Here is a 15,281-nt window from a genome sequence, read left to right as displayed (position 1 = left end):
GAAGAAGGTTGCGTAGTAGACATCAAACAACAGGGAGGCACTGATAATCCCCAAGTGCAGGGAATCATCGTAGCAATTTCCAAAGGTGGAAGTGATGAGTATGGAGTGTCGAACCCACAAGGAGCTAAAGGTAAGATCAATATTCTCTCAAGCCCTATCTGCCACTGATACGACTCTACGTGCACCGAACGTTTGCTTCCAACTAGAAACGAGAAATAAAACTACGTTGTGGGTATGAAGAGGATAACTTCGCATGGTATCGGAGAGCTAAAATATAAAAGTAGGTGATGTTATCATAAAGTTAGAATATATTACTAAATATTGTAAATAGCGAGTTGGAATAATGGTGGATCGATGTGCAGAATTGTCCTAGGCAATCGTTAACAAGACCAATAGCCATCATTGCAATTTCATATGAGGGAGAGGCATAAGCTAACATACTTTCTCTACTTGGATCATATGCACTTATGATTGGAACTCTAGCAAGCATCCGCAACTACTAAAGATCATTAAGGTAAAACCCAACCATAGCATTAAAGCATCAAGTCCTCTTTATTCCCATATGCAACAATCCCTCTTACTCGGGTTTGTGTTACAGTCACTCACCAACCCACTATAAGCGAATCATGAACGTATTGCAACACCCTACAGCGGGAATCCCTCACGCTTGCGCGACACGGAGGGCACCATAGGACAGCACCAAAATAAAACATACAACTCGTACCAATCTAGATCATCAATCAACCCAAGGACAAAAGATATCTACTCAAAACATCATAGGATGGCAACACATCATTGGATCATAATATGTGGCATAAAGCACCATGTTCAAGTAGGGATTACAGCGGGGTGCGGGAGAGTGGACCGCGTAAAAGAGATGAGGATGGTGATGATGTGGTGATGTTGATGAAGACGATCACCGTGGCGATGATTCCCCTCCCGATGGCACTCCGGCGCCACCGGAAGAGAGGAGGAGAGGTTCTCCCCCTTGTGCTTCCTCCTCCATGGCCTCCACCCTCTGGTCCTTGGCCTTCATGGTGATGATGGCCCCTCCGGGATACTCCTCCATGGCCACCGGTGATGATGGCCCCCTCCGGCAGGGTGCCGGAGAGGGCCTAGATTGACTTCTCGTGGCTACAGAGGCTTGCGGCGGCGGAACTTCCGATCTAGGTTTCTTTCTGGAAGTTTGGGTATATATAGAAGAGTTTTGCGTTGATTTCACGTCAGGGGGGTTTCCGGGCTGTCCACGAGGCAGGGGCGCGCCCTAGGGGGTGGGCGCGCCCCCCACCCTCGTGGGCAGCCCGGGACTCTTCTGGCCTGCTTCTGGTACTCCGTGGGCTTCTTCTGGTCCAAAAATGATCTCCGTCAAGTAGCACGTCAATTGGACTCCGTTTGGTTTTCCTTTTCTGCGATACTCTAAAACAAGGAGAAAACAGAAACTGGCACTGGGCTCTAGGTTAATAGGTTAGTCCCAAAAATCATATAAAATATCATATAAATGCATATAAAACATCCTAGAAGGATAGTATAATAGCATGAATACTTCATAAATTATAGATACGTTGGAGACGTATCAGCATCCCCAAGCTTAATTCCTGCTCGTCCTCGAGTAGGTAAATGATAAAAGAAATAATTTATGAAGTGTGAATGCTAGCAAGTGCTTAAGTTTGATCAATGATAATTCCAATCACTTTTTGTAGCATCATTATATGTCATAACAATAGCTCATCTCATAAAACTTTTCATGATCAAGTAACAAGAAAATCACATGTTTAAAGTATAGATCATAAACTTTCTTGAAAACTAACAAACAATATTATCAGTCATCAAACAATTACAATTCATCTTATTTTCAGGAAGAGTCTATGTCAGAGCTTTGATTTAGCAAACTCCACATACTCAACTATCATTTAGTCTTTCACAATTGCTAACACTCACGCAGTACTTGTGGTTATGGAGTTTTAATCGGACACAGAGAAAGATAGGGGCTTATAGTTTCGCCTCCCAGCCTTTTACCTCAAGGGTAATGTCAACAATAATAGCTCATGCTAACTTACATCCAATTAGATATATATATATCAGGATCCTTCCAACATCCTGTGCTTGCCAAAGGATAAAATGTAAAAAGGAAAGGTGAAGATCACCAAGACTCTTGCATAAGGTTAAGAGATAAAAGTAAAAGATAGGCCCTTCGCAGAGGGAAGCAGAGGTTGCCATGCGCTTTCAGGGTTGGATGCACAAAATCTTAATGCGAAAGAACGTCACTTTATATTGCCACTTGTGATATGGACCTTTATTATGCAGTCCGTCGCTTTTATTTCTTCCACATCACAAGATCGTATAAAGCTTATTTCCTCCACACCAATCAATCATACATATTTAGAGAGCAATTTTTATTGCTTGCACCGATGACAACTTACTTGAAGGATCTTACTCAATCCATAGGTAGATATGGTGGACTCTCATGGCAAAACTGGTTTTAAGGGTATTTGGAAGCACAAGTAGTATCTCTACTTGGTGCAAAGAATTTGGCTAGCATGAGGGGGAAAGGCAAGCTCAACATGTTGGATGATCCATGACAATATACTTTATTTCAGATATAAGAAAACATAACCCATTACGTTGTCTTCCTTGTCCAACATCAACTCTTTAGCATGTCATATTTTAATGAGTGCTCCCAATCATAAAAGATGTCCAAGATAGTATATTTATATGTGAAACCTCTCTTCCTTCAATATTCTTTCATGAATTGTTCAAGTGACCAATTCTACGTTTGCTAACTTTCAATAAGTTTACTACCTATACTTATTATGTGTGAAGTCATTACTCCCCATGTTATAAGCATATGAAACATATATAAATTCAGGTTTATGACATTCAATTTATTCAACCATTTATTCATAGGATATACATGAAGCACATGAGTAAATGACAAACTACTCCAAAAGATATGAGTGAAGAACACTGAGTAGTCAAATAATTAACTAGCCATGGGAGGATTCTTTTTCATTCAATATTTCAGATCCAATGATTTTATTCAAACAGCAAGTAAAATTGAAAATACGCTCCAAGCAAAACACATATCATGTGACGAATAGAAATATAGTTCCGAGTAAGGTATACCGATAGTTTTGAAGACGAAAGAGGGGATGCCTTCCGGGGCATCCCCAAGCTTAGGTACTTGAGTCTTCCTTGAATATTGCCTTGGGGTGCCTTGGGCATCCCCAAGCTTAGGGTCTTTCCACTCCTTATTCTCCTCATATCGATATCTCACCCAAACTTGAAAACTTCAATCACACAAAACTTAACCAAACTTCGTGAGATAGGTTAGTATGATAAAGAGCAAACCATTCACTTTGGTACTGTCAAAGACAAGGTTCATAATTGTTCTCACACAATGCATACTGTACCATATCATTTCTACAATTTATATTGAGGAATATAAGTCATAGAAACTAGAAAACAAGCAAACTATGCAATGAAAACAGAATCTGTCAGAAACAGAACAATCTGTAATGATCTGAACATAAACCATACTTCTGCTACTCCAAAAATTATGAAATAAATTGGTGGAGGTGAGGAATTTGTCTATTAATCTTCTGCAAAAAGAATCAACTAAAAAAGCACTCTTCTGTAAAAAATGACAGCTAATCTCATGAGCGCAAAGTTTCTGTTTTTTACAGCAAGATCACATTAACTTTCACCCAAGTCTTCCCAAAGGTCTTACTTGGCACTTTATTGAAACAAAAGCTATAAAACATGATTACTACAGTAGATTAATCATGTAGACGCACAAAAACAGTAAGGGTAAATATTGGGTTGTCTCCCGACAAGCGCTTTTCTTTAATGCCTTTAAGCTAGGCATGATGATTTCAATGATGCTCACATAAAAGATAAGAATTGAAACATAAAGAGAGCATCATGAAGAATATGACTAGCACATTTAATCTAACCAACTTCCTATGCCTAGGGATTTTGTGAGCACACAACTTATGGGAACAAGAATCAACTAGCATAGGAAGGCAAAACAAGTATAACTTCAAAACTTTAAGCACATAGAGAGGAAACTTGATATTATTGCAACTCCTACAAGCATGTATTCCTCCCTCATAATAATTTTCAGTAGCATCATGGATAGCAACTTTGTTCTCATACTCAATTGGAACCTCTTCCGAAATAGTGGAATCATTACTAGCTAAAGTTGACACTCTTCCAAATCCACTTTCATAAATATCACACTAAGATTCAACACCCTCCAAAATAGTGGGATCACTAATTCCTAAAGTTGACACTCTTCCAAACCCACTTTAAATGATAGTATTATTCATACTCCAAAAGATATAAGTGAACTTCATGGAGCATTCTACAATTAACATAGACTAACCAATATCCAAGCTCAAAATGTATAAGTGAAGCACATGAAGCATTCTATAAAACCATACTCAAAAGATTTAAGTGAAGCACAAAGAGCAATTCTATAAGATCATACTTAAAAGATTTAAGTGAAGCACATGAAGTATTCTATAAATCAATGAAGGGCTATCTCATGCTAGCATGGTTCCTAACAAAAACACAAAGGACACAAATCATGTGAACAAAACAAAAAACCGAGGTATGCCGATAATTGTTGAAGAAGAAAGATGGGATGCCAACCGGGGCATCCCCAAGCTTAGATGCTTGAGTATCCTTTGAAATATTTACTTGGGGTGCCTTGGGCATCCCCAAGCTTGAACTCTTGCCTCTCTTTATTCTTCTCACATCGGTAACTCCTCGTTCTTCGAACACTTCATCCACAAAAACTTAACAAAAACTTTGTGAGATCCGTTAGTATAACAAAGAAAATCACTACTATAAGTACTGTTGCAAACCAATTCATATTTTATTTTTGCATTATATCTACTGTAATATAACTTTTCCATGGCTTAATCCACTGATAGAAATCGATAGTTTCATCAAAACAAGCAATCAATGCATCAAAAACAGAATCTGTCTTAAACAGGACAGTCTGTAGTAATCTGGAAGTTTAGTAACTTCTGTAACTCCTAAAATTATGAACTAAATTTTACAATTTGATCAATTTGTACAGAAGTAATGTGCAAAAAGTTTCAGACCCATTTGACTTTCCAGTAAAAAATGTAAATTCACGCACTACAGCCAAAGTTTCTGTTTTTGTTCTGCACATAGTAAACAAGCAATCTAATCATCCTAAAACCAAAGCTTGGCACATTATTTTTATAATACAATGAATATATACAAGGGGATAATTATTTACAGAGAAACTTCCATGAAAATTTCTACATTGTTTCCGTGAGCATGAACACAAGTGCTCAAGGTCGACCCTCACTTCTTCAATGCATAACTTTCCAATCGCTTCTCTTTTTGAAAAACTTTTTAGGCATGAAAGGCAAGTAATTTTTTTGTATTTTCATTATTTTAATTTTGTTTGTATGTTTCACCCACAACTAAACAGAAACAAAAAGGAAAAACAAAATCTACTTAGTGAAGAAAGCAAACAAGCACACACGAGAATATCAACCCCACGCTATTGCTCCCCGGCAACGGCGCCAGAAAAGAGCTTGATAATCCCCAAGTGCAGGGAATCATCGTAGCAATTTCCAAAGGTGGAAGTGATAAGTATGGAGTGTCGAACCCATAAGGAGCTAAAGGTAAGATCAATATTCTCTCAAGCCCTATCTACCACTGATACGACTCTACGTGCACCGAACGTTTGCTTCCAACTAGAAACGATAAATAAAACTACGTTGTGGGTATGAAGAGGATAACTTTGCATGGTATCGGAGAGCTAAAATATAAAAGTAGGTGCTGTTATCATAAAGTTAGAATATATTACTAAATATTATAAATAGCGAGTGTGGAATAATGGTGGATCGGTGTGCGGTATTGTCCTAGGCAATTGTTAACAAGACCGATAGTCGTCATTGCAATTTCATATGAGGGAGAGGCATAAGCTAACATACTTTCTCTACTTGGATCATATGCACTTATGATTGGAACTCTAGCAAGCATCCGCAACTACTAAAGATCATTAAGGTAAAACCCAACCATAGCATTAAAGCATCAAGTCCTCTTTATTCCCATACGCAACAATCCCTCTTACTCGGGTTTGTGTTTCAGTCACTCACCAACCCACTATAAGCGAATCATGAACGTATTGCAACACCCTACAGCGGGAATCCCTCACGCTTGCGCGACACGGAGGGCACCATAGGACAGCACCAAAATAAAACATACAACTCGTACCAATCTATGATCATCAATCAACCCAAGGACAAAAGATATCTACTCAAAACATCATAGGATGGCAACACATCATTGGATCATAATATGTGGCATAAAGCACCATGTTCAAGTAGGGATTACAGCGGGGTGCGGGAGAGTGGACCGCGTAAAAGAGATGAGGATGGTGATGATGATGGTGATGTTGATGAAGACGATCACCGTGGCGATGATTCCCCTCCCGATGGCACTCCGGCGCCACCGGAAGAGAGGAGGAGAGGTTCTCCCCCTTGTGCTTCCTCCTCCATGGCCTCCACCCTCTGGTCCTTGGCCTTCATGGTGATGATGGCCCCTCCGGGATACTCCTCCATGGCCACCGGTGATGATGGCCCCCTCCGGCAGGGTGCCGGAGAGGGCCTAGATTGACTTCTCATGGCTATAGAGGCTTACGGCGGCGGAACTTCCGATCTAGGTTTCTTTCTGGAAGTTTGGGTATATATAGAAGAGTTTTGCATTGATTTCACATCAGGGGGGTTTCCGGGCTGTCCACGAGGCAGGGGGCGCGCCCTAGGGGGTGGGCGCGCCCCCACCCTCGTGAGCAGCCCGGGACTCTTCTGGCCTGCTTCTGGTACTCCGTGGGCTTCTTCTGGTCCAAAAATGATCTCCGTCAAGTGGCACGTCAATTGGACTCCGTTTGGTTTTCCTTTTCTGCGATACTCTAAAACAAGGAGAAAACAGAAACTGGCACTGGGATCTAGATTAATAGGTTAGTCCCAAAATCATATAAAATATCATATAAATGCATATAAAACATCCTAGAAGGATAGTATAATAGCATGAATACTTCATAAATTATAGATACGTTGGAGACGTATCAGACACTGACGAAATTCTGCATCGGATCCGGAGCAAAGCATATGGGAAAACGAACCCAATCTACACATACTAGGGCTGTCCATGGATAACGTTGGACAATTCGAAAGAATCACGGTTATAAATATGCAAATGCGTGCATATGTGTAGATATAACCCTTTCGAATGGGAGACACATAGTGGTCACGCATACTGATGATTGAAGACACCTATAGCTAGCAAGTTTCATCGGCACGAAGACTGGAACAGAGCAAATGAAATGGGGAGGAGGAGATGTCATTTGTGCTCACCCACGAACGTAGGGGCGGAGCTCGTCGAACACTAGACCCTCGTAGCGACGAAAAAACTGCACATTTAAATCGAAAGATGAATAACATAGCAATTTTGTTTTTTCGTCAACCTAACTAAATATTTACAACAGGACGAGCGGGTTAGGGGGTTCCTAGGCGTCGATGGAACCCTAAATAGCAAGTATCATCGGTGCGAGATACATGTGGCGCTCGGCGTTGAACACTAGATCCACATCCCACAAGTGACGCCGGCGCCCGGCGTCCCGCGCGCAGCAATAGTTCTGGGGGCCGATGACGGCCGAACACCTTGGCGAATTTGTCTGGCAGCCTATGCGATGAGGATTAAAGCCAAGTTTTGAAACTTCAAAAAACCAAACCGACTTGAGTCACTTTGGGTGTTTCAAGTTACAACACTTGGCTTTTAATCGTCATCACAGAGGCTGCAAGACAAATTCGCAAAGGTGTTCGACCGCCATCGACCCAGAGAACTGTTGCTGCGGGACGCCGGACGCCAAGGTCACTTGTGGGATGTGGATATAGTGTTCGACACCGACGGCCACATGTATCTCACACCAACGATACTTGCTATTTAGGGTTCCATTGACGTCGAGGAACCCCCTAACCCGCTCGTCCCCGGGCGCCCTCTTGTATGGCAACACACGGTCTACGAGTCAGCACTCGGACCGGGGGATTCTCGGCATGGGCGTCGGGATCGGCGGGAGCCACTGGCTCCACCATCTATCCCCTCGACGACCGGTGATCCACGACCCTCTTCCTTTTTTTCCATTTCCCTCTTCTTCTACTTATTCTTCTTTTCAACTTTTTTCTTCTTCCAATTATCTAAACCTAAACCTATCACTAACCTAAACCTATTAATAACACCTAAACCTAAACACAAATAACAGTAGAAAAAACAAAAAAATCACCTTGGCTCCGATGGTGGTGGAGGAGGCAGCGGGCGCTGCGGCGGCGGGGCAACGAGCCTGGGCGGGCCGGGCGCTGAGGCGGCGGGGGCGGTGAGGTGGCAGCGTTCGGCGACGGCGTCGGCGAGGCGAGGCAGAGGCCTCGGGCGGCGACGCGCGGGGGCGAAGGAGGGGCGAGAAGGCGACGGGCGAGGCGAGGAGAAGGCGGTAACGGGCGGGGCGGCGCTCGGGACGGCGGATGGCGGCGGGGCGCGTCAGGGCACGACCCAATCTAGAACTGGATCGGGGGGTGCGGCGCCGGGGCGGTGGGGGCGGGGCGGCGGTGCGGGAGGGAGAGAGGGGTGGGGCGCGGGCGCCGGCCCTATTTCACTTAGGTCACAGCTCTTTGCCGTCTGCTAGCAGACGACAAAGAACCTACCTAGTTGGGTGGGGCCGGGGGAAACGGCCGTTAAAACGGCCACTTTCTTTGCCGTCTGCTAGCTGACGGCAGGTCGTGCTCGATAGTGCGCCACCCACCCTCTTTGCCGTCTGCTCTACGCTGTCAGCTCGCAGACAGCGAAGAGCAGGCTGACGGCAAACACCCTCTTTGTCGTCCGCTCTTTCTTTGCCGTCAACTTTCTTTAAACTGGTGGCAAAGACCTTCTTTGTCGTCAACTAGCGGACGACAAAGAGCTAGCTGACGGCAAAGATCCTGATTTCAGTAGTGCGTGGTGCATGCTGGTTGGCCGCGGTGAGAAACTTTTTGATTTTCTTTTTGGAGATTATTTTGAAAGATGGAAGTGAGATTTTTTTTTTTGAGAAAAGTTTGTGTTGGAGATTATTTTTGGAAGTGTCATTTTTCCTTTTTCATTTTGAGAAAAGTTTTTTAGGCCTTTTCTCTCTTTTTTGAGATGGGTGTGATGTCCATGTTTTGGTTTGAGTTTTTTTTGGTAGATGGAAGTTTTTTCTTTTTCTGTTTGAGTAAAGTCTTTTAGGATTTTTTTCTTTTCTTTTTGAGATGGATGTAATGTCCACGCGATATGAGAACGTTTTTTTTTTACTTTGAGATGAAGATGAGGTTTTTTTAGAATAACAGATCCTGTTCAAGGAAGGTCGGTTTTTTTTCTTTGAGAGGGAAAAATGTGCACAACTTCTTTTTAAGAGGCCCGCAATGGCTGGCCCCAACCACTAGTACATATCATCTTGCTCATCGTCATATGGTTGGATCCTAATGATCTTTATCATAAACATCATCATTACCCTCACCATAGATATCACATCCCTCGTTGGGTTTTGGAATTTTTGGAATTTTTTTGGATTTTGCTCTTTTATTAAGAAGAGGTTTTGAATTTCTCTCAATTTCAAACTTCAAATGAAACTTAAACATTATGCATGCTATGTACAGCTACTCTAGTACACTACGAGTAACTAGGGTTGTGACAAAATATCTGTTACAACTACTCCCTCTAATCCAAAATAAGTGTCATGGCTTTAGTTCAAATTTAAACTAAAGCTGAATTAAAGCCACGTCATTTTTTTTGGATCGGAGGGAGTACCTTTTTTAGATTGAAAGGTAGTGCTCCTACTGGTTGCTCGGGAAAAAAAGGACAAGATCCACCCATTCAAACGAATTTTCCCGCCATCTTCCACTAAATCCTTCTTCTTGAGCGCCGGGTCACTAATTCCTGAACACTCTCATATGCGTTGAATTTGCATCAACCCAACGGACATAGATAAGTGAACCAAGAAACTAGGTATCACGTCTTCTTTAAACCTCAGGGCCTCCTCCTCATAGAAACTTCATCACCATTAACTTGTTTAAACTTCAGGATACAAAATAAAGCTGCCACTGAAGTATGATGACAATTACTACAGTAGTTGGCCATAATCAGCGAATGGTCCCATGCCCACCGTTTCCACTTCCAAATCACAAAAGCATCAACGAGCCCATGAATGAATATACAAAATGCCAGCACATAGAGTCGAGGCATGTCTCAAGCTAACAATTCTCTGGAAACGATGTAGACCATCATCTTCAGTTTCCCCTTGTTTTTCATCAGCTCGAAGAGGCAGATGTCAGGCCGTTCTCGCTCGCAAAAGAAGTCCAGCCTCCACTTATCCTCAGCGCACCTTTGTGGTCGCGCATCACGCCATGCCATTGCTGGCTCTTCCCCTCCAGCTGAAGCACCAAATTACGATCTCCTTTTCGAAGGTATTTGGCAGCGTACTCCGTGCCAAAGGTCTGTCAATGTACACGCAGAATATTGAACAGGTTAGAATAACATGAAAGCCAAACTTGGAATTTTGTAGAGGAATAGTACTAGTTGATAGAACAAAACTGTTGTACAGATATCCAAATTTCTCTTGATACAAAGGATGACTGGTTGAAACATAACTCTTGGTAATCTAAAATTCGGTAAAACTACCATGCATCATATTTCTTTTTGCGACAACTACTGCTGCTGCTGCTGCTATGCTACTACTGTACATCCATGGCCGCAACGCAAATTGCCTTAGAGACGTTTATATGGATGATTTTTCTGCAAATGAAATTACTGTTAACTCAACATGAGAAAAAATATATTTTTCTAGACTTACTAGTGAGACGCGGACATTGGTCTTGGTCATGACTGCCACGTAAATGGGCAGATCTGATGCAATGGCTCCAACTTTCTCCAAAACTATCTTGTCCTGCACTTCCGTTAGTTCGGCACCCATTGCCATCATGTAGGGGTTCTGTACCATCATGATCAGGATACTTCTTACTTATCCGATGTTCGTCATAACCCGAAGAGAAGGTTTCTTCATCTGGAAAGTTTTCATATTAATCAAGACAGAAAAGATACAAACTCTTGGCATGGTAATAAACTAATAATTGTGTGATACTAGCATACCGTCTTTTGGTTCCTCCTTAATACACAATGTTGGGGTATTCTTTGTGCTTGGCAAACCACGTTTTGAGATATTTTCACTTGACGGATGATCAATAGTCGCTTTGCGAAACAGATGGACAATCACTTTAAATGTTCTACCCTTACAATTCGGCATGGGCTGAAAGACACACAGATCTCCCTCCAGTAAATGATTGTCACGAACAAAGCCACAATCATAAAGACTGCAATGACCTCCATTAGATTTTACATGGAACTCGCAGTACCATTTCTTGCTCTGCTCAGGCAGTTGTAGTTTGATAGTCTGATTTTTGCGAGGAAAGTGTGCGAGTGCGTAATCCTTGGGAATTACCTGATCACAGAAAGGTGCAGAATGTGAAACTGATCCAAGTTTTAATCACGAGCATTAATACTGTAATAAAAGTGAGATCCCCCAGATAGCATGATTTCCAATGTAAAGCACGCTGATATGTTACAACCACAACAAAAGAAAAATTGACCAAGTAAACTGAATCTACAATGAGCGATCATCTTTCTCTATTTTGGTCATTTTTACTTCAAAAGGGTAACAAATGACAAATGTATATATATGGAAGTAGTTATAAGGCATACAATTAACTTCTTATTCATGGGGATTCATACGATTAACTTAATATTACCACATCAGGATATGGTTTCGCACTGGGCTTCGTCATCATAGCCACAAGCGAAGGCATTTCAGGTTGAATTTCCTGGACAAGTTCAACTATATTGGCGTCATCTTCTTCTGTTACATAGCACTTCCCTGATAACACATAAAGAGGCGTTGGGAGCGTGTGATCATCGGATTCAGACGACTCATGCTCATAAGGACTGTCTTCTCCTGTAAAATAGTTTCGAGAGTAAGGGTAACTGCAGTAAGATGGTAGTTACCATATAATGTGATCAAAAGTTAAAAGTCAGTGGTAAAGTTAACCTGACGAATCCTCCGAAGGTTAGGATATTGCTTCTTTCTTTGCTCGTTTTCTACGGTGGCCTGAGCTTCCACTCTGGCAATCATCTGATTGTCGTCTTGCTGACGAATGAGTATTACCATCACTGAAACTGGTTGAAATGTCCGTAGAATTTGTGCTTGGTTCTTGATCACTAATATTGGTCAGTATGCGAGCACAGGAAAACACTTTCTCACAACCACTACAATCAAAGACCACGACCTTGAAGCGACAATTTCCACGGTATCGGAACATCAACGAGTCACTTTCTACAATATGATTGGCGTCGACAAACGCCTCCCACCCAGATCGGAGCACCCAGATCGGAGCACTGTTTTGTTCCTTCGCTCAGTAATTCGGACATCGTACACATTACCATTTGGGGCTTCTAGTTCAATGGTTCCTGACAGCTTCCACGCGAAATAGTTCACGAATCTCTCTGGTATGACCTGCAAAAATATTAGTTTGCCGGAAATATTAGTTCTAGTTTCAGAAATGTCTTATTGCTACCAATTCAGTTATCAAGGCCACCCACCACTGAGCTTACCATGCTATGGGTAGAGTTTCTGTCCATGTGGGTGAAGAAACACTTGACCTTTCCATGCAAATGAGTCCAGTATCTCTTGCAGCACTCACAGGAATTCCTCATCTCGCCGCCTATCAATGTCCTGTAAGCAGAAAAAATACAGACCGTGAAAGATGGCACTGCCAGCGAAAGAAAATCTTGTTGCCCTCTACACCAATTTTGATTTACAACTTTACTCTGCAACTGCCCATCAAGTTACCTGGCTTAACGAGAGAGAAACCTGTAGCTTCTCACTGTAGAAAGCCCCGAAAGTTTCCTTCACCTAAGCAGCGGCAGAATCTTGTTGAAGCACAGCAAAAAGGACTGAAACAACAGAAGCAAAATGAACATGCAGGGAAGAGATGCAGAAAAGGCTAAGCAGGAAACAAAACCGAAGGACCTGCCGCAATGCCGGGCGGAAGGGACTTGTTGCTCCAGGTCCAGGGGGAGGTGTTCCGTGGAGCGCAAATCCTGAAAACACCACGTCCTGAGAACCAAGCAGGGGAAGGCGGAGGGAGAGAGGTTGAACTCCAGGGGGAGGAGAAGAACCAGGCTCAACCACCAAACGGATGTGTGCGGTGCTGTAGGATGCCGTGATTTGCCCTGTCATCCTCGTCTATGCGACTCTGATATGACTACTCTGTGGCAGGCACTGTATCACGCGTCTAGCCGTCCAGTCGTAGACTTGTAGGCCTGTCTTGGAGAAGCGGGAGGTTGGTCAAAAAGTTGGCAAAAATAAGGTTGGCGCAGACTACGAGGTAGATAGGGTGTTTGGGTTTCATTCATTTACTAGATCATTATGGCCCGCGTTCGCTGCCCCCGTCTATTTTTACAAATAAATGATATGTACTTCTATAAGTATAGACGTGGAAAATGAAAGTTAAATAGGTCTGTAGCAAAAGAATATGTTGCACATTTTAAGCTTGGCTATTTCTTATTATCGATGTCACTGGATGCATTTCTATAGTAGTAAGAAAAATATATTGAAATAGACTTGGCAAGCATGCATTCCATCAATCCACAAACCACACCAAATGCTTCTTCATGAGATTTTATTTCCGCAAGGACACACACATTTTCAGGAAAAGAGATCAATTGCAACCTTTTCATGACTTGTGACAAGGAATGACTAAATTTGGTGACAAATTATGCACAGAAATAACATGAACAATTGTAAGGCTTTTATTACCTTTTGTGACCATGCTGCATCCTGGTCCTCGTCCTTCCTCCTTTCCTCTAATCTTGAAGAGTGATGGCAGCAACGCACCAATGGTTTGCCCAAGGCATGAAAGCGCATGGGTGGTTAAGTCAGAAGTTAAACAAAATAGCTTATGATGAAGCACTACCTATTATGATCTTGCAAGTGCAGACGAAGCAATACCTACATAGGTAGTCAAATTTTAACTGCATCAATTAGAGTATAATCGTATCTATTTTTTCAATAGATGCAAGGCTTCAGTTTTGGTTACCCAAACTGAAATATTTAACTATACTGAATAATAAAACAAGCATACTTTAAAAAATGCTCCAGGATTTACTGCATGAAGCTGTCATTGCCCAACGTTAAAAAATACTAAGTTGTACCCGTACATCTTCAAACAGTTTTTTCCTTAAAAAATGCGATGATACACATTAGATGGGAGCAGTGAGCAGCTATATCCAAGCCACGGCAAGAAAGAATCATCACGCATCCATGGTGAAAACGGTAGAAGGTAATCTTCTTTCAATATAGCTACATCGGCTGAGGGAAACCACAAAAAAAACACGGAACGAACTCACGATTTATGAGTTAGGATTTGGACAAAACAAAGCAAAGAGAAGGGCAGGCATCTAGAACCGAACGATATATAAGAAATCAACCGCATTATTGCCTTCATATCCTTCTCGCGTTGCTGATGCTGCCCTCACGGCGTTGTAGCGGGGGAGGAAAACGGGTGCATGGCTACGGTTAGGACCTGGCCGCGGCGGCCCACCCATGGTTCGCCTGAGGAGACATGGTCAGAGGGGAATGATGGGGGCGGTGGCGGTGACGGCGGCAGCGGCGAGACGGAGGTTCGTGGATGAGCGAAGCAGAGAGACATGGGAATGAAGCGACCCCCTGCGCGCAGCCGCCGCCGAGACGAACAGACTCGTGGGGATTGGAATTGATTGGGGATAGGTTTTTTGTTTTTTCTGAGAGAGATAAACGGTTCGGGAGTTTGCTGTTATTGGGCCTATGGGCGCCTTTGACTGTCGGGCCTGATTAAGGAGATAACTCCCAGTTCGGCCTGCGGAGCCAGTTATCGTGGGCCGAGCAGGTCGCGCGATTTGAGAGGTTAAGGCCTCGTTCGCTTCAAAGGATTCTAAACCATAGGAAAAATTAGAAGCGTAGGAACAAGGAAGCCTTGTAGGTACAACTAGCATGCCCGCGCGGCGACACGCCGCGCCTGTTGATATATTATGTAATAAATTCAGTTTCCTTTATAGGTAATTAAATCAGCTGCCAATATGGTACAACTTTTATTTGTCCAGCAAAAGAAAAAAAGATATAGACACTTGAGACGTTAAACCTG

General features: G+C 42.7%; 1 pseudogene; it reads right to left on the bottom strand.

The window, feature by feature from the left end:
• Nucleotides 1–10,069: 10,069 nt before the first annotated feature.
• Nucleotides 10,070–14,875, bottom strand: LOC123096156 (B3 domain-containing protein Os03g0620400-like; annotated as a pseudogene).
• Nucleotides 14,876–15,281: the final 406 nt, after the last annotated feature.

Source organism: Triticum aestivum, chromosome 4D (genome assembly GCF_018294505.1).
Source record: "Triticum aestivum cultivar Chinese Spring chromosome 4D, IWGSC CS RefSeq v2.1, whole genome shotgun sequence".
Lineage (NCBI taxonomy): Eukaryota > Viridiplantae > Streptophyta > Magnoliopsida > Poales > Poaceae > Triticum > Triticum aestivum.
This window is presented reverse-complemented; position numbering and strand designations above follow the sequence as displayed.